The sequence below is a fragment of the Chiroxiphia lanceolata genome, chromosome 1 (genome assembly GCF_009829145.1).
Source record: "Chiroxiphia lanceolata isolate bChiLan1 chromosome 1, bChiLan1.pri, whole genome shotgun sequence".
Lineage (NCBI taxonomy): Eukaryota > Metazoa > Chordata > Aves > Passeriformes > Pipridae > Chiroxiphia > Chiroxiphia lanceolata.
Window position 1 is genome coordinate 142,840,699 of NC_045637.1, and position 21,052 is coordinate 142,861,750.

A 21,052-nucleotide genomic window follows, 5' to 3' on the forward strand; every position below is an offset into this window, starting at 1 on the left:
AGTGCTTTTAGGTTCATTTGTGGGAAGGAAAAAATGCAAAGAATTAGACAGTGTTTTTAAAAATGAAGTTAAAGAATGATGAAGAGGCACAATGCAAGCTTGAAGGTGCTTTGCCCCATGTATGTTTTAATCTTGGTGTTGCAGTGATGAGTATCACTGGGCATATTTACACCACAACAGGGTATGTTGCAAACCTGGTCCAGCTAGCCATGAGATTGCCAAAATGTCCATAGCACGGATAGCCATGCAGGTATCAAAAGTAAAACAGCCGTGTTGATACAATATTTCACCCATACTAGTGAGCTCTGGCTCAAAGGAAGGTTATTAGTTCAGTTAGGATCTGAACTCCAAGGAGGGTTATCAGCAGCACCCTGCTGATGTGGCAACTCAGCTTCTGGTTCAAGAGCTGGCCCAGGTAGCACTCTCCAGAGTGCTCACCATGCTTCCTTGTATGGTGAAGGCATGATGATAGAAACACTCATAAGATAATAGTGACTCTATCTTCTGTGTAAGGTTTGAATGATTCCCAGTAAATGGGGCCTAAAACTGCACCGTAAATGCTGAGAGGAAAAAAGAAAATATTACCTCATTTACATTGCTGACTCACCCACGGGATGGAAAACAAGTTATGAAATCATGTAATTCAAGACCCTGTCAACAGATGTATATGCAGAGCAGCTAACTGAGATGGAGTAGGCAATCTGAAGTAGAAATCCCATAACTGCTCTGTTCATCACTGTAAGGTCTCAGACATACAGTTGGGCAACGCAAGTCAAGCCGGTAAACCTACCACTACCAACAGATCTACCAGGTGGATTTTTCTGTCATTCAGACCAGACACAAAATTACAGAATCATAAAGTGGCTTGGATTGGAAGGGACCTTTAAAGATTACCTATTCCAGCCTCACCACGATGGGCAGCAACATCGTCACCTAGATCAGATTGCTCAAAGCCCCATCCAAACCAGTCTTGAATATTTCCAATAATGGGGCACTCACAACTTCTCTGGGAAACCTGTTCCAGTGTCTCAACACCCTTATATTAAAGAAATTCCTTCCTTATATCCAATCTATATCTATTCTCAGTTTACAACTGTCGTCTCTTGTCCTGTCACTGTAGGCCCTGGTAAGAATCTTTGTCCATCTTATAAGCTTCCTTCTTATAGAGTCTGCAAAAAAGTCTCCCTGGAATTAATGGAGCTAAGATGTGCCTGTATCAGAAGGTTTCCATATAGTTACTGCCGAAACCAATATTTTTTGTTCAGTCTTGGGTGGGCAGAAATATTTATCTCTTTTAATAAATCTCCAGTCAATCCTAGCTCACAAGCTCCTTGTCTACTCCTATCACTCCATTGCTCTTTGATTAACAACAGTCTTTCATCTTCAGCTTCACATTGCCTGAGTTTCAAAGTGGGTGTGATGGGTGAAAAGCAGGAGTTTACACACAGATTGTTGCTCTGCAGAGGCTTGTATCACCATCAGTAGATCAACATTGTTTCCAGGACCATTCCAACCTAAAGCCCTGGACCATATGCAGCAATGCACAGAGACTAGAGTAGAACCTTACAGTATTTTTCTTCCGTGTTTTCTAAAAACTGTTGTATGACTATTGACATTTTAGAAAGGCTCAACATTGCCATATTCTTAGAGGGAAGGCAAGTTTGTGTACTTGACATTTTGGTCTCTCCTCCTCTTGCAGACTTCCAAACTGTGCTTCAAAGTACAGAAGCAAAGACCCGTATCAAGGAATTAATTGTACAATCATACTGACATGGGAAAGATAACTTATTTTTTCTCTTACTGTCATCCAAGGAAATTGATATTGAGTTCTGACAGAGACGTCTTCCCTCTCGCCTTCATCTAGTCCTTCTCGTTCTCCCTCCATTCCACATGTAACTAAATGGATACTCCTAGCATGGAAAATACTGGCTGGTGGCATAAAATTCAGGAAAGTTATAAGCAACAATAGAGGATTTTTATAAGAGGAATGGAGGCAATTTTAGCCGAGATTAGCGCCGCTCACCTTCAGATACTTTTATAATCAAATAAACCAGCAAAATTAAAAGTTATAAAGAAGCTTATTAATCAGAGTAATTATTAATAAGTAGTGATAGCAGCTGTGGAAGTGTCCTTGAGAGTTCGTTCCTGTGTACAACCTAAATAGCACTTGATCTAATACTTAGGTGAGGGATCAGTTTTTCACATTTTCAAGGCCATAATGAATGTAAAGTTTTGCTAACCATGTGGAGAAATTCTCTCTCTACCTCCTTGCTATTTAAAAGGCTGCAATTGCTAGAACATATTACATGTACAGTAGTTTATAGTTCACACCGCAGTTGTGATGCAGATGGGAAGAAGTGTATCTGTGCAACAGCAACACTCCCAATAGGGTGACTGCTCTGTAATGTCCTCCTCCTCTCCATAGGCATGTGCCTGGTAAAACTGACTTATGCTTTGGAGGAGGGATGATCTGAAGACTACAAGACCTTGAGGAAACTGTGGAATGGTACAGAGAACCACATGGAGTGGAGATTGAAGGTCAGCTATATAGCATTAGTTTGGAATGTGGGTTATTCAGAAAGTAGTCAATAATAGGGAATAGAAAAGAGGGAAACAGAATAAGAGTCATGGAAAGTTGAAAAAATAGTTAAAGTTCATCTCAGCTAATGCTGAAGGGAAGGTGTCTGTCTGTAAATAGATGTGTCTTTCTGAGTGAGTTATCCTAAACTCTCTTTCTGTACATACAGGAGGCATGCATGATCTTTGACTTCCTTTTTAGAATAAATAGAATCACCCTTCTAGAAGCATTTTTTGTCTCTGTTAACTGAAGGAAGTGTGATCTACTCACCTCAGACATGAATGTAGAATAATTTGTTTTATTCTTAGTATATTTTAAACTTTAAAAATCCATGATGGATAGAAAAGAATTGAGGTTTTTTTAAAGACATTTTAGTACTATGAAAAACCTCCTAATTCTCCTTTTATGTAGTGTACCTTCACTGTATTCCTTGCTCTCGCTTTGATTACCTCTGAAAGTTTCCAAAAGCTCACATGATTTTTATAAGGGAATAAGGGTGTTAGCAGGACAAGTAGCTTTTTAGATGGGGTTAGAAGTTGTTTATATGTTAGTCTTATAAGAACACACATACATTTCTTCTGACATTGGAATATGTAAGTCAGACTCTCATGCAGTCCTACAGACGAAAAAGAATGGCAGAATTTTTTATATTTGAATTAGAAAATTGACTATAAATCTGTGTATTCTTGGCTTTAGCTGGCTTCAGAAAGGTTGCAGGCATATGGGACTAGCCTTTTTCACAGTGTTTTGATTTCTCTATTTGACAGTGTGATACACTGGGATATGGAGGGGTTTGACATATCTGGGCCCCCACAAACATCTGGACAGAGCAGGCAGAGCTATTATGGCTCACCAAAACCTGGCCTCCATATGTTATATCCTTCCACTTGGGTCTCAGGATTGCATCATGGGGTCTCAATTTGTTAATCTCTGCAGGCATCAAATCTATTCATAACAAGTGGTTTTGACGGACATGTGAGCAGCTGTGATAAACCAAAAGGAAAAAACTGAGACACAGATTGCTGACTGACTGTGCTTCTCAACATTGAGCCAACTTGTTTTAACAGCAAAATCTGCTTTAAGAAAAACAAACAGGAGGAGCTTTACAAACTACTGATTCAGTATTGTGAATATAAAGACAATGCTCTGATGTGTTGCTGCTATGACCAAAAGCAAAAAAGAAAAGCATTAAGATATTTAGATTGCACAGATCATAATATTCTAGTTTTGAGGACAAGTTATAATAAAATGTTTAGGGAGATATTAATAAGTGTTAATAACTATCACTGGAAAAGCAGACAACAAAACAGGGAAATTCAGAAAAGAATTTCTTAAATGTGTCAGGAACAAACAATAGTTCAACAACTGTATCAGTACAACTTGAGATAAGGGTAGTAATCACAACATTGAAAAAGGAAGTGTTCAACAAATATTTTTTTTGATCTGTTCCTGAAGAACAGCAGGATGATGTATTCCTATGATAAAGTATTAAGGAAATACTTTCTATTGAGCCAGCAGATAGGGAGGACCATAAACATAAACACTGGAAGTTAAATATTTTTCTGAAATCATCAGTACTGGCACCCTTGACTGCCAAAGGAGTCAGAATGAGTAGATTGAATTTCTTTCACTTACTTGCAAATCTTGCAGCACTGAGGAGCTTCAAGAATCCTTCAGAAATCATTAAACGTGCTGGGATTGATTGCTAATGAGAGAGAAGTCACCTCTCTTTGGCAAAACTGAGGTAAAGCTAAACTGGAAAATAACAGGTGATAATAAGAATGATGCAATTAGTAAGAATTTGTGAAAAATAGTGCATGTTAAATTTGAAATCTATTTAATCAGATTGCAACAATACTGATAAAAGTAATGTGTCTAATGCACTTGCACATATGTTTTTGTGAAGTGCTTGTTGAAAACTGAGCACATGTTGGTCTTTTCTACATAGTAGTGGAATGAGCTGGTATCTTTTGTAAGGCTGTAGCAGGAATTGTCACCCATTAAGGTCTAAGCACCTACATCTGTATTCATGTTAACTTTATAAACAATTAGTTGTCTCATACGAGCTAATTATCTGGGCTTCTACAGAGAGACATAGTTGCCTTCAGAAGATAATCCCATTCTAAAATTTTTATCTGAATTAGGTGATCTAAAATCGTCTGAAGGTGCATACCTTTACTTGGGTAGGCAGCCTGGACAACTCTTTTAGTCTAGATATCTAATCTCAAGAGAGAAACCTAGCTTCTGACTTAGGCAGGATCTCCTCTCCTTTGTAGGTACCTTCTCTAAAATAATTATGAGGACACTTTAAGGTAGTTGTTACTAGACAAAACTAGAATCTTATGTTAAGCAGATTGGACATCTGGATATTTCAGAAGTACCTTAGAGCTTTCTCTTTTAAATCAGGAAGTTTTGAGAAAATGTTCAAATACATTTTAGATACTCCACCTCCCCCCTCATTTAGCAAAATAACAATGTGCATTGTGTCCTGGAGTATTCAGCTTCTATTTTTAGACTCACAGCTTTCAAACAGAGGTTATTTATAGGTTTGTCCAGCCACAAAAGAAGGAAAAAAATGATGTAGACAATACACAGAAGTATGGAAACTGTCAAGAAGAAAAGAATAATTAGCATGATATAGTATTCTAAATGAAATAGAAGACTGGTTTACTGATAGATCTCCAAGTGTTATGTAAGGGAATTCATCATCCTGCAATGCATTTCTAGGCCAATTATTATTTAATACTCCTGTCAGCAATATAAAAGAAAGTATAAAATAAATGCTGGTAAGACATATATATCACAAAGACTATTAGAGAAGTTATTAATAGGATAAATAAATAACACAGATCAATGTGAATTATTTGGCTGAGAAACAGTGAAAATATTACTCTTGATACTGCCAAATAAAACATCACACATCTGGAAAGGAAAACCACAGGTCAGGTTTACAGTATGTTGGGCAAGCCTCTGGAAGTTAAGAGAGGTCTTCAAGACCTGGATAAAGACCTGACTGAATATGATTTTACCATGATGCAACAAGAAAAAAAAAAATCCTTGGGTAATACTAGAGAAAATTTTGAAGGGACAGGGAATTGTATTCTGCAAATACAATACGTAACATTCCTGCCATAACGCTTGAGTTCCATTAGTACATCTATGCTTTATAAAGCAGATTAACAGAAATGATGGAATTGGAAGAGTGCTTCCAATTGATACTCCTCTGTCTCATAAGGTCCATGAGATCTAATTGCCCAAAAGAAGGGTGTAGACATGATTTTATTGCATCAACCAATATTTTCATGAGGGCGGTGAATTTCAATCGTAAAAAAATGGCCTGATCATTGTGATGCAAAGAAAGCTAAATGTAAGAAACTTTCCTAAAATTAAAAAAATAGATGAATAAACTAGAAACAAACTGCACATATTAACAGCAAGAGTAAGTAAACATGGGGTTAATATTGCATAAATTGTGAGAGATTATTTATCACGGGGATTATTTTTAAGTTTTGAGTATGTGTCTTTTTAATAAATGCTTTTATTCAGGCAGACACTGTGGAGTCATCGCAGAAATTACAAGGAGAAGATCTGCTGTCTTGATATGCAAGTGTCAGATTAGATAATCACAATTCTTCTAGGCTTCAAATCTAATAATATTTATAAACATTTTGTAAAGGATAATATGTTTTGAGTTACCTCCATCATTAACTTCTCTGCTCCCTCTGAGACCTCTGCTTCTCAACCAGTACAGTCCTTTGACAAGGTAAGATTCTCATCTCAATTTTAGATGAAAAAATATTTTTTCTCTATGTTTGTTATGTTAGTTCTTTGATTGTTCCTGTTAATTTCTGTGCACTTTATTGTTCCTACTGTAGTAAAGACCACTGAATTTCTGGATGGATAATGAGTTCTATTACGTAGTAATAAAACCTTCTCCAGTGTAAGTCTCATTGTGAATTCCATAATGTGTTATCAGATTGAGTTTAAGCAATTCTGACTTCCTTTTGCTCTTTTTTGACATCAGTTTAGCAAAAAGAGCAGATTCTCACAGGAAAACAAACTATTCAGTGGACTCTACTATATTTTTTATATAAAAAAGTCTAGTGTAAGGAATTTAAAAGAAGGATTTATGAAGTAGAAGAAGGTGTGAGTACCATAGGAAACATACAGGAACACAGAAGCTGCTAACGAGAATAGATGAAATTACAAAAATGACAAAAAAAGTGTTTCTGCTTCAAGATATTAAATTAATGAATCTGCAGAAAGTTGTTCTCCTGAGACCAAGGTGAAATAGTTTCTTTAAAACTAGTCTCCACAAGGAAAACAATGTGACTAAAAATATGATTAAAGTTCTCGTTAATAGAAGGCAATAAAATGAGTAGCAACTGCTCCAACAGAGGAAGCTTTAGGTGTGATGACAGATCATTGAACCAAAAATGGTAAATAAAATTACTATAATTTACAGATTGTTTAGTAGGACTTCTTTTTCCAGGATATTGTGTCTTTTTAGATGAATCTTCAACACAGCCCAATCTATTTTCATCTCCTTGGTTTTATATGAAGTGTAGAAGAAGTTTCTCTGGTCACTGGCACAAGTGTCTCCAGCACAAGAGAATGTTCAGATTGTCTATCTTCTGCTCTGCTCTCTTTACATCCTCTGCAACTCTGAGGTTAAGTGCTGACAAGTATTGTAGTTGTTCATCTTTTAAACAGATTACCAGATGGTTACATTGAAAATAAAAAGCTCCTATCAAAGGCGATGGGTCCCACTAAATTTGCTTGGGGTAAATCAAAGCAGAAAAGTAATAGTTAAATTTAATCAGTCTGCCTATCTATTAGTGTCCATGCATTAATGCCACCTGATATAGTGCATAGTCTCTGTCTTGAAACAGGGAATGGCTGTGCAGATGGGTGTTCACCTTTGCAGCACAGACTACCAATCCATTTGTCACCCTAGGTCTTCTTTACAACTGTTAAAATTATTAAAATTGGGCAATTACCTTCAAAGACTTTTACTGTGTTGCTTTATGAAGTGGCTAAAACAGCAATTGAGATAGAGCTGGCTACATTACTCCTTAGCTCTTAGGGTGAGGCATGTTGAAAGTGTTTCTATGTTACCAGCACAAATGGATGCTGGTTTGGGACTGTGGCTTCTGAGTATTGTGGTGCTCCAAATCTCATTGCTCCTGATCTGTGTCATGTCCTGAGGAAAAACGAGCTAACTCCCAGGAAATAATTATATAACATTTTGAAAAGAAAGTAAAATGTGAGAATAAAGATTATTTTTTTAAGACACAGAAAATTAATCCTTCCTGCTCCCTAAACATAACATTTTTTTCCATTTTCTCATACATCCCTTTTTTTTCTGGGTTGCAGCCAAGACTGCATGAAATACAAATCTATTTACACAAAAGTCTTGTAGTTGTCTGTTCAAGTGTGTAACCACAACAACAGGAGTCAATTCAGCTCACCTTAACATCTTGACTCTGGAAGGGGTGAGGACCTCTGCATGAAGGAGCATTGGTACAGAGGAAACCAGGAGGATTAGTGTCATGAAACCAGAACCCAGTGCCATGACTGTGAGGGGCAGGATGAGCTTATGTGATAGTGATCAAGAGAGAGAAACTAAAACAAGACTCAGGCATCAGTCATCTGCAGTGCTGAAAAGTTATAAACAGTTTTGTGTGACTGAACTGGTGGTATAAACTCCAGGGAATGGGGAGCTCCACTTAGTCACGCTAGTGCTGTGAGATGTACAGGCACTGTAAAACACAACTTTTGTCTTTCTGCCTTCGTTTGTATGAAGGGGGAAGATACCTACACATGGCTCCTCTTCACCTTCTGTGTGAAACATATTTTTGTAGGCAGCGTCTGAAAAAAATTAGGCTCCATTAGGTAGGATGTTGTTTGGGGAAAAATGAGAAAGGGGGATGAGGGAACAGAATTCAGAGAAAGGCACAAAAGAAAATCCAGCTGTGGATTCTTAATGCTAATTGTGATCCAAAGCATTCAGGTGCAGGAGAAAAAGAGCAGATAAATGGAATATCCAGTCACATCTAAATGGGATATTCAGTAATATCTAAATGTAAACATATTTTTGTGCGCCATAGTGTTTTTGCACTTCAGTCTTCCTCAGTGGCTTCCCCCTCACAGTACCTACCCACTACCAGGGAAAGTATGTACTTTCTTTCTTACAGACACTGGGAGAGTTGAAAGGCTTGTGTGCACAGAAATGAAAGGCGTTTCTAACATTTTTGGAGGTATATGTACCGTTATGAAAAGTGAATACAAAAGAAAAACTATCACATATTGCATGGAACATTGAAGCATATTACTTAAATGAGCCCATATTGAAATGAATGCACGGAACATTTGAAATTGGAGGTTCATTTTGGGAAAGGACTTGAGAATTGGAAATTTGGCTCCATTGAGAATTAAAAAGAAAATTAGTAGAATTTTCCATTAAAATATTTCTTCTTGAAAAATGGTTCACTTTAGAGCTGCTTTATGGTCTGACAGAGACCAGATAGTTGCTGTGGTGTAGTGTCTGTTTTTCCCTAGTAGCTATGGCATGCAGGAAGGAATGAGCTTGCAGATCCAGTTACCTAAATTTAGGTGCTTGTGTGTGTGTTCACCTGTAAAATGGGTTTATAAACTTCTATAACAGGACATGGAATTTTAATCTGAAGCACATGGAGCTTTGAGGCTGGTTGGTCTCAAAACAAGGCAGAGCTCTATACACCAGCAGCTGAGCTATCCTCAAGTCTCTACTGACTGTATGGGCTTGAGCTGGGATTCAGGCATGCAGGACTAGCATCTCATGGCATGTACAAAGGAAAAGAGTGCTTTGCCTGGCTTCCAGGTACTTCTTCAAACATGAGGCTGCTGTACCTGACCTATCTTTGTCAAATCTGCTGTGCCTATATGGAAAACTTAAGGTATACCTATACCATCTCAAATATTATTAGATGCCTCCTTTTCAAGCATCAAATCCTGTCTGAGAATATCCACCTCTTCCCAGTCTGTCACAATGGCTGAGGTGCACAGCCCACCCACCCACGCCTGAAGGTGAGGGTCTGAATCTGCAAGCTGAGCCTGACCATAGGAGTGGAGTTTAGTTTGCTAAATGTGAATATTAGGTGCTGTTTCAGATACTGGGGGGTATCTGGAACATCCGCATGAGGTTCGTTGATATTGCAAAGCATTTCTGGAAGAACTATACTCTTCTGGACTGACCACGTCAGGCTGAGTGGGACACTCTGCAAGCTAGATATATACATTACAGACACTGAAATTCATGTGAGATGAATCTCATCCTGATAAAAATCTTGTAATTAGTGAATTAATTAAGTGAACATGCAATGTTTTAAAAATTGTTGTTTAAAAAAAAAACATTCTGGAGAAGCAAACTGTCTTTCAAGCTTAAGAGATACTGTGTCTTGATAGTGTTTGCCTAAGTAGCTTAATAAAATAGTTTATTTGTCTTGTATTTTTAAGTCTGCTGAATGTTTTCTTTCTTGTGTTTTCTACAAGAGTGGCTCCCAGGATTCCTGGGGGCTAGAAGCTTGCATTCAGAGTAATAAAAAATAGTTCCATTTTGGTGAAAATCTTTCTATATTTGAGTGAAAGGACTAGATAGCTTTCATCTAGTAGAAAATATTATCCACACTTCAGTAGCCAATGTGAGAACCTGAATTCTGTCTAGCAGTACTAGGTACTATATCTGTTCTCATAACTTTTATCCTATAATGTTCTCCTCCTCTAGTTTGAAGTAATTATAAGTTGTCTGGTTTTGTGTATCCCACTCAATATTTTTAAATGTCTTCCTTTAGCTTTCAGGTCACCCTATATACAGATTTGCATCTCTCTCCTCCTTGCTCATTTTACCAGAAGCTCAGTGGGTGTAATTTGGTATAATTCCACTGATGTCAATGTAACTTTGTTGACTTACACTGCTGTGGCTTTCCCTCAGCTTGGAGTTTTTATTTTAATGTCCCATTTCTGTGACCGTTACTGGATTACACCTTTCACTAAAATTTTCGGTGTTGTAATTAATTTCGAAACACTGAAGAACAATATTTTAACTTTTAAAGAACGATAATCAGCACTTCGTTGTTCTTTTTCCACTTTAAACACTGGCCCATAAATATCCCGTTAACAAGAGACTGTTGCAAGTGTTTTCATTGTTTTCTCTTTGCTTTGTGGTGAGCTAAGTGTTTCTGAATTTCCTGGGCGGATGCATCAGACTATGACAAGCTGAATCTGGTTTTATCACTTTTATTCTCTTTAAGTGATTTTAAATGCAGCTTGAGGTATGTAACTATATCATTGTTATTATAATAATTATTATTATTATTACTGTCGCTCTTTTTATTGCTGTTATCATCAGCATTTGGGAACTACTGATTATCATTTCTGTACTGAGAATAGCTTAGCATAAGTCCAACCAGTTTAGCCAGGAGCAGACTTGATTTTGCCTTGGTTTTGGTTTGTGGGGCTGGTGATGACAAGAATACTGTGGGATTTCAACTGTTGCAATGTTTGGAGTTTAAGCACTGTTTGTCCAGCTATGGGACAGAAATTTCAGTAAGAGGACACATTTCTTTGTAATTTGAACAAAACACTGAGAGACTTTCACACCTACATGTTCCTTCTTGTTCCAGGAACTCCTATGAGCCAGAAATATGTGTTGCAATGTGAAATATTCTGTGAGATTATGATAGCTTTGCAGAAATCTTGAAATATGCAGTGCTGCAGGAGCTTCTCTTTTCATGAGCTTATGTTTATAAATGTGTTCACCATTACTTAATGAAGAATATAATAGACAGTATGAGTCTGAGGATTCTGGTCCTGGGCCTTAGTTCATTGATGGAACCTTGATTTAACAAACAAGAGAAGAAAAGGTTCTAGGGGTAGGAAGCATTAATTAAAGAAGAAAACTCTGGGTATGAAGATTTAAAGTGTGATCTGGGAAGCAGCGTTGCTGTGGTCAGCACCATTTCACATCCAAAACAGAGATACCACACAGCTGTGTAGACCCCTGCTCAGGCAGCTCAGGGTGCAGGGCAGCACTGAGCTAGAAACTACGTGGTCAGGTTTGCCCAGAGCTGTGCCTGGTCCTCAGGCCAGCGCTGGGTGGATGTGCAGGTTGGCTTGAGCATGCCAGTGTGTCTGAACAGAGTTTGGATCAGGGCAGGTCTACACTCCTCCAGTGTGAGCTGCTGGCTGCATGTCTGTCTACAAACAATAACTTCATCAAAGCTGTGTGAGATAGGAGAGGTTTACTCTAGTGTAATGCTGGGCTAACATGGCCCTGTAGCTCTAGAGTAGGGTTAGACACACAGTCCTGCCTTGCTGTTCCTGCAGTTTATGGTAAAACCCAGGGCTTTTAGAGATGTTTTGAAATGCTGACTAACTAAAGAACTAAACGAGTAGAAAGATTTTTAGACTACCCTACACTTATAAAAGGAGTGTGTATTTATATTTAGTTGAGGAAAAGGATCAATTTATATTAAAGTTCCATGCTTCAGTGTCAAAAAGGAGACTTTTTGCAAGCTCATTCTTCCATATTTTGCAAAGGGTTTGGGGTAATCCTTTCAACCTCAGTTCTTACATGCCTAATGACTGCTCACTTGTCTGGGCTGTTGGAAATGCTAACTCATTATTACTTTGCAATCTGAAACTATAAAACACTGTGTAAACATGTGCTATTAACTACACCTATTTTTTAGTCAAGTCAGGGCTGGGAATAGTTCCAAAACCAAATCAATTGCAGTCTGCAGTTTTGATTTTGTGATATTCAGCCATTGGTTTCAGAAATACGTCGGGGCTTTCTAAATGGCCTTAGTCAAATATTTACATCAACTTTATTAATCTTTCTGTCTGACTTTATAATTAATTGGAAAATGGTTTCTCTATATTGCAACCTACTCCTGTCCCCAACAACTTAACTTATCAGCAGAAGTTATTTCCATCATCATCTCTGTATCACAGGCCAAGGTTAGAGCACTCAGCAATTTTAAAAGTGTTATCTCAGCTGTGGGCTCCTGAGCCAGATTAGGATGTGTATAGTAAATCAAAATGTGTTCAAGGTTCCTGCAGTTGTTCATGTGCTAATTCTTCTTGGGTGTAACTCTGGGATGAGAAATCAAAAATAGGGTGGTAATCATCAACCAGAGCAGGATCTCCCAGCTTGTGGACAGGTGTGTCACTGTGGCCCTCCTCAAAGAAGAGATGTCACTGTGAGGTCAAGATGCCAAACTTTAACAATAGAGACATGATCAGAGAGAATGACCAAAGATAAGACATCTGATGCTTTTCTTAAAGATTCTGAAGTTGAAGTAAACTCTTTGCTCAGGTTTGATAATTTATGACGTGGTCAAGGGACTTGTGTGGTCCAACAGTATGAGTGAACTCTGACTTGAGGTAAAGCAATACCTTTCTATTTGCTTTCCACAAATACAGGAAAAGGAGCCCTCTTTTCCTTCATCATGAAACAACTCATTTGGCTGCATATGATGATGCAACAGTGTGGTAGCTGTCTTAGCTAGCTCATCTGAGTGTAGACTGTTCACCCTAGTGCATCGCCATGGCACCTGTATACTCTGCTGAAATGCTGGCAATGCTATGAGTCCTGAACAAAAGCCTGCTCGGTCTGCCCATGAACAGACTCAGCATCTCCTCACATGAGAGGCTGTACTGCAGCAACTGATTCTTATATAGCCCAGCTCTGGGCACGGGAGAGAATCTGATCTGGAACAGAATTCTCTTTAGCATTGATGGCACTTTGGGCTCTGTTTATGACTTGTGCTACAAGTCTTGCTTATCACTGGATGGTATGAGAATTATTTTGAATGCATGTTTGATGCAGTTTGCCATATATATTACTGTGCTCCTGTCTGACACATTAGATAGTCAAATAAATGCATATTTAACTCTGAGGTTGGATTGACTTCCAGAAACAGAGTTGTATGCATAAAAAAATTACTTAGTCTCTCCTGGACCTCTTTAATTGATTTAGGAACCTAGCATTGGCTAGTTCAATCACTGATTACATAAAGTTCCTAATTACTTAATAAAAATGAAAGATAAGAGCACAAGGAAGATGACCTCTAGGTTTTTAATCAACCGTAGCTACTGACATGAGCAGTGCTGTAAATTTGACAAGCTGCAATACGTGCACCAGCGATCACAAAGATAAGGAGGTCAGCTGTTCATTTGAGTCAAAACGACAAGAACAGACTTGATTCAAATGAAATAAGAGTTAGCTGTAAAACTTTGAGTATGTGAGAATGACTCTAAAAAAAGATATTCCCAAGCACAATGTTTCTTCTTGCTGAGGTATCAGCTTTGGTGACTGGGAGAACAGCTTTTTTTAGCTGGGATTGCCAACTCACTTGAGTTTCTTCAGTACTAGGTGGAGTTTATAAACCTCCGTGGCAGATGCTGAATTACAGATATTGTTACCAAAGCTAGTTTCTAGCCCTCCTCTTGTGGAGAAATTTTGAAAGGCTCATCCAAATACAAATCAGAGCTCATTGAGAATCCAGAATGCAAATACAATGCAATTGCCATTAAACCATCTCAAAACATTCATAATTAATAATGTGATTTTGCAGCTGTTTGATCAGCTACAACTTTTTGTTTGTTTGTTTGTTTATTTTTTTGTCTCTCTCTTGTTCTCAAGGCTCTTTCTACGGCTGCCATTAATTGCAAATCATTCTGTATTTTTTATGCCTTTGTTGGTGTACTGTTATATCCAAATCATTCACATCAAATTAAATGTGAATTAACACAGTTTAAGAAAGGACAAAAAAGGCATAGTTTCACTCTCCAGCTGTTCACCTTTTTCATAAATTATTTTCTTCCCCTTATAAAAGACACAGGCCTCCTAGAAGTATGAGGTGATCAGTGACAACATGACTCTTACAGTAGTTATAGATTTCAGTTAAATAATCAAATACTTCTAGACATTGGATTATAACTTAGATTAATAAACATTTCAAGGCATTTAAAAATCCCTACCAGTGACCTTCTAAGGAAGCTTTAAAACTATGTATCATTGTGCTGATGAAGAGAAATAGCTGCAATTCAGCATACTAAGAACTTTGTAAATCATACTATGCATCTGAAGAAAGATTACCACCTATTCAGAGACCTGCTATACTTTCTGTTACTTCTTTCTCAGGTCTGATTTATCACAGATGAAGTCTTATACGGTTGAAAGGTGACTAAAAAAAGCATTAAGACAGAGAAATGGAGAGAAAAAAAATGCAGAATTGTTAGAAAAATCTCTTTTCTTTATATTCATATTGATAATCACCTGCATTCCTGACTACATTCTTGTAAATTCCTGTCCATTATTCTGAGAGAGGAAGATGAATTATCTTGTGGACTGCAGAAATTAATAATGAAACTTCAACTTTTTTACTGGTGACACCAGAGTAAAGGGGAGCCAGATATGACTTTCAGGTTGAGGCCCCAAAATTTCCTTCTGCTGTTGGTGTCCTGAGGCAGTGCAGTTATAATGCACTCAACACAGGTCAAAGTCTAAATGGCATATTGGTACCCCAGGTGTTCTGCTTGGCTGTTAAAAGACTTAACAAAGCAAAACCAAAAAGAAAATTACTATCACAGAGAAGCTGTCTAATCTGCATTTCAGTGCATTTTTTTTCCTCAGTTTGAGCAAAAGAAGAACAAAAAATTACTTTGTATAGATTACTGAATTATAGATAGATATACTGAATTATTAGGACACTAAGGGAAAACAATTCTACCGTTGCAGTAGGTAGAGCAGAGCTTGTCAAAAAGACAAGACCAAAATAAGTTAAATGTTGGTTTTTTAAGATTCAAGAAGATAGTTTATGGCATTTTAATGTTTGTGATTAATGAGGTAGCAAACAGATGCTCTATCAGTGGAGATAATATCATCAACATTCTAAACAAGGAATAGTTTATTATTTCACAAAAGCTTCATGCCCTTCTGGCCTTGCTTAGGGACTTGGCAGGATAAGAAATGAAGATGAATGATAGTTTAAAGAGAGTTCAGTCTTCCTCACAAGACCTTATTAGTAAAATAGGAATACAAAACATTGGCTTGCAAGATTAGTAACATGTGAAATATCCCCTGTAATATACTTACTTTTTTTTAAATAATTGATTAGGAACACGTAGGACAGATCTCATTATCAAGGTCTATCGATTTTTCTACTCACAGCCTGTTGCTAAATCATTTTCCAATTATACAGTAATGTTGCAAGTATAGAGGACAGATTTGGATTGAAGTCTTACTAATTCAATAAGCACAGCAGCTTTTTTTAACTTGAGAAAGACAAGGAGGTAATGTGGAACTCGAACAGGATTGCTGATCTAAGTAGAACTATGAAAACAGCCTCTAAAAGGAAGTACCATGAAAATGTTTACATTTAAGGTGGATTACTAGACTATATTTATGTATTTGTTTACCATAGGAAGATGCAACACACAGATCCTGTCACTGAAAATTTGTAAGAACAGAAAAACTGTTTTACATTTCTGACAAGATAGTGTTATTTTTTGAATTCTTGGAGCTGTAAGAAAAAACTTTACAGTTAAGGAACGAGTATTATAATAAAGAGAATAGTTTAATCTGTACTTGCAACCTAGAAACCTGGTCATTGACACCAAGCATGTATATAAAAAAGTCTCTGAGTATCACTAATAAATCCTTCTGGTAATTTTTGGCAACGCTTTTTGGCTCAGGAAATCCAAGCATCTGTAGAAAATGAAGGGATTTTGCTTCTTAAATCTTAATCTTATTTTCCTGTTGCTGAAGACAAGCATTAGATGGTAAGAGACACAATTAATTTCATCTTAAGTTTGCTTTCCAAAAATTCACCTCTATAATGAATGGAGGGTAATTCAGATGACCTGGTTTGGACCCCTTAGTTTCAGATGGGTAAATGCCACTCCAAAGAAGCTTGTGCTGATATTGAGGGATCCTGTTGAGTAGGTTCAGACTGAATAGTGAACTTTCAGATGCCTAAAAAAGGTGAAGCCTGAAGGAACACTCTTTTCTTCTGGTGAGGAACTCCACTTTTTTTTTTTTTTGAATCATACATCTTAGACTATACATGGTAGAATGGACTTTAGAAGCAGACTTTCCACAGTTCTAGAGTGCAATAATCATGGAAAAACAGATCCATGAGATGGGAAACTTTATTCATACTAGCTTCTAGGAGTATATATAAGTAGATCAATAAAGGCAGTCTTCCTTTATCTACCTAAATTTATGAAATTCTGTTTGCAGCTGTAGTTTTAACTATGGATTTTGTAACAAAATTTGCGAATTATTTATTTTTACTTTATTCTTTAACTTAAAAAGATCATTGTTTATTTGCAATTAATTAATCCCAGTTTCATGTTTATTTATATTTATTAGTAACTGATTTTTTCATCGGATAACAAATCTTTACAACTCTTCTCAATAAAATGAAATAACATCAAATCAGAGATAAGGTTTTTTTGGATTCAAGGAACCACTGACTTTATTCCACCATACTTTTTTAACCCCTTTAAAAATACAGTTTAATTCTGAAATGAAAAACCATTTCCAACACTGAAGCTGTAATATTTTATTTTGAAAATGTTGAGAAAAAAAATAGTGGAAAAAAGTGGAATGAGTTTTTAGCATTCTAACTATCAGACCTTATTTCTATTTAACTACACAGCAACAGGACCCTTCTCAGGGTGACTGTTCTAATACCAGAGCAGTCTGAGGGGAGTAGCTGTTCCTGTTCATTGTCATCTAAGTGCTGCAAGACTACCTTCTGCCAGCAAATTTTAGTTCTGAGGGGATTCCTGCATGCCTTTAGATTCCACAGGTTCCCTCTCTCATTCTTTCACAGCTCTAAAATCCACAAACTGTTGAAAGTACATACACTGAACTGATTTTTGAAAGATGGTTTGAAATAACAGCTTAAGTAGGCAAGGTAAGAATCTCTTAGACAGGTAGTACTGCATATTTAGATGAAGGATAGTCTAATTCTTCTCACACAACCAACCGTCTCCTCACATTAATTAGCCCTTCAAATTGTGTTATAAGTTCATTAATTGAAGAATGTTGGCTTTATACTGTGAAGAACAAGTGTCAGCAGTCCTTGCCTCAGACAAAAACTTGTTGCAACACACGTGCATGAGTAACTTAGAGCAACACTATCTACCGTCTGGGAAAAAACTCGATAATTGAGATTGTATTTCCACTCTTGAAACAATGTGATTTGCAAGTGACTCAAATTTAAAGATGACTCCATAGAAAAGACAAGGAAAATAACCCACAAAAATCACAGAAAGATACAATGTACCAGCACAGGTAACATATTATTTAGCCTACATGATTTTTTTAAAAAAAGACTACAGCTTCTTTCTCACATCCCTTTCCCCTCTATAAGATGGCAATGCACCTTGCTGAAACCACACTTGAGCTTATTGAGAGAGCTTATAGGATGTGGAATTTATAGGAAATACATTTAAAACCAAGTTTTTAAAACTGCATTATATATAAATTCTCATGACCTACGAGACCAGTGCTACTTGCAATTATATATTTTTTCTTATTGCACTATTCCTAATAATTTTTTTTCTTAAATAGTGTTTTGTAGAATAGAGCCCATCTCACTTCCCCCCCCCACCCCCCACCTCCCTTCATTTTACAGAAGGCTTCCAAACTCTGCATGATACAGGATCTGGTTCACAGTGATTATCTCACTGGGAGAGTTACAGCAGGTGTAGTGATCTGGAACTTAGGACAGGCAAATTCTTGGAATAGTTCTCAGGTGGCTTTTGCTGCCCTGCTGAGCTCTGTATTACCACAATTAGTTTTGTACTGAAAAAAGAGATAATTTAATATCTATACAAGTACACTTTTGTTCTGAATGCATTATAGTATACACGAAGTGGTGTAACACAAATCACAACTTGGACTGCAGGAAAACGATATGATTAACATCCCTGACCGCTGCGTCTGCAAACCAGGTTTTGCAAAGCATGTAACACCACATACAGAATATGGTGCACTGTGTTGGAGATCACTTTCATATCACTAAAACAAGGGTGTGGTAACCACTGGGACTGTTGTCTGGTGGTCAGCTTACACTCAAATTTATGTCACTGTGCCATCACTACAGTACGTGACTGCTGTACTGAGATAAGCTGTCTCAAATCTGCCGTCACACCTCCAGCACTGCAGAGCTGTCTAAACTGTGATGAATGGTACCTGCCCTGGGGACAGAAACACATCTGAGTCTCCTCTGTTCTGCATGTTCAGTCTTGCCCAAAATTTATCCCATCCAGATGACGAAAACTGGGATTTTTTGGATGGGAGTGAGTCTACAGAGGAAAAAATTAGAGTTGTGGTGGGGAGCTAAAGAAGAGAAGGTAGGGCACTGAAGTGTGAAAAGTCTTCAATGTCTTGTGGACTAGAAGCTTTCTGGGGGAAAATAGAAGACATAGGAATAGTGCACTAGACCAGGGAAGTAGCAACCCAAATTTACAGATATAGAATATGAGTGTTTGAAGGTCGGAGCCTTGAGTCTATGAGTATAAGACACATAAGAGTACAACACCTGGCTGTAAGCTTGAAAACCCTCTTTCTGCATCCTGTGATGGCTGTAGTAGCCTCTGTGGCTACAATTGTAAAAATAGCAAGGAAATACTACATCTTAAAACCATGGGACTCTTTCAACTTGCATATTTTATTTTCTGGGTGTTTGATCTGTTTCAGTCCTCAAGGAGAAGGTCCAAAAATAAAGGGCCACATAGGCCACAACAGTTGTATTGACAATTGTGAAAGTATGAAAATGGACAAGAGTATTAATATGCTCATCATTATACTCAGATTATGATAGCATCTGACATCTTAGACAAATTTGGATAATACTGAATGAAAAGTATACCTGAATAAGACAAGCCAGATGGTATGTGTGATCCTGACTTTTTCGGGAACTGAAGTTTATTTCATTAAATTAATACTTGTAATTTTTCATAATCAAATAATTAGCATTTCAGCAGCACAGATTAGCTACTTAAAATAGCTATAAAATATTTACTGACTTTTATGCATGTTCTCTGTCTTTCTCTTATTTTTTAGGTAGTAGAATTTTCCCCATAAATGCACCCTGACAAGAATTTTGAAGCATGGAATTAAATATGTGTCTACTTACATATATATATATATAGGATATGATTTAGAGACTTAAAACTGCTTTTTGTTTCATTTTGTTTTGTTTTGTTTTTTTTTAAAGAAGGTTTTTTTGCTTCAACCAAAAATCTTCACAAGAAAATATGTTGTGTTGTCACATTTTAGATCAAACACTGTCATGTGGTTCATGTCTTGTCCTACCTAGCAACAAAATTAGAAGTAGTGATAGTTTACTTTCTGGTCTGAAGCAAGAGCTGTCATTTTTGTTTTATTCTTTTTATGCTGATAATATCTATTCTCCAAATCTAAATTGTTTTACTTGTCTTCAAGCAAGGTAGCATCATTTTTTCATACAGCAATATGTTCTAATAAATTAAGCAATAACATTCTTTATTATCGATATTATTGTAGCTCTTAGAAACCTCAGTCAAGGCTGATGCTGTGTAATTCTTAGTGTTTCACAAATACAGAGCGAAAGATAAGCCATTTTTGGAAGTCCATAATTTTTGGGGTAAGTGGTTTCAGCACCCCTATATGCTACCTTTCAAGAAAGATAACCTCTCTCCTCCTGTGAACTTTAACATTATGCTCTCACATATAATCATGGAATTTACTATGTGTTCATCATTTGGCTGCTCAACACTGCTATTGCTCCAGATCCATTATTTCAGTACTATCATTCTAAACTTGCCAAGGACTATGATTTCACCTCTGACAGGACATGTCCCAGCCAGACAATAGGAGACCTGCAGAAGGGCACAGCACCACAAAAAACGAAGATACATGAGGCCTTCACCTGTTTCATCGTTTTAGTGGAGAGCTAAACAGGCTGACATACATAAAAGTGTTAGATGTGAGAGAGCTTAATAGGGAGTTTGTGAGGAAAATTTCTCTAAGGATAAAGAAACCAAACCTTAAATTATTTTTCTTCCTTTGTGTTGGTCTATTAGGAACTTTGTGTGACGAATGAGTTTAGTACCGAAAAAAAGGTGAAGCTTCAGACTTATGTATAGGAATATTAAGATGAAAGAGAGGGTAGGAAAAGCTGAATTTCTGTGGTGAATCTCTGTCTCCCTTTTTTCCTGCTTTCCCTGCATATTCCACCTAAACCTGTTTCAGAATGTCTCGGAATCATATACATCTTCTCCAGTAATGCAGAGGCCTCTAGATGAAGCAAAGTTGGGTTAATCCATAATAATGGCAGGTCTGTTTATTGATCTCATAAATTGCACTTCACTTGACCTGTCAAAAAAGCAGAATTCTCAGCATGTGCTTTCCTGCTACTCTAAGAGCCTCTC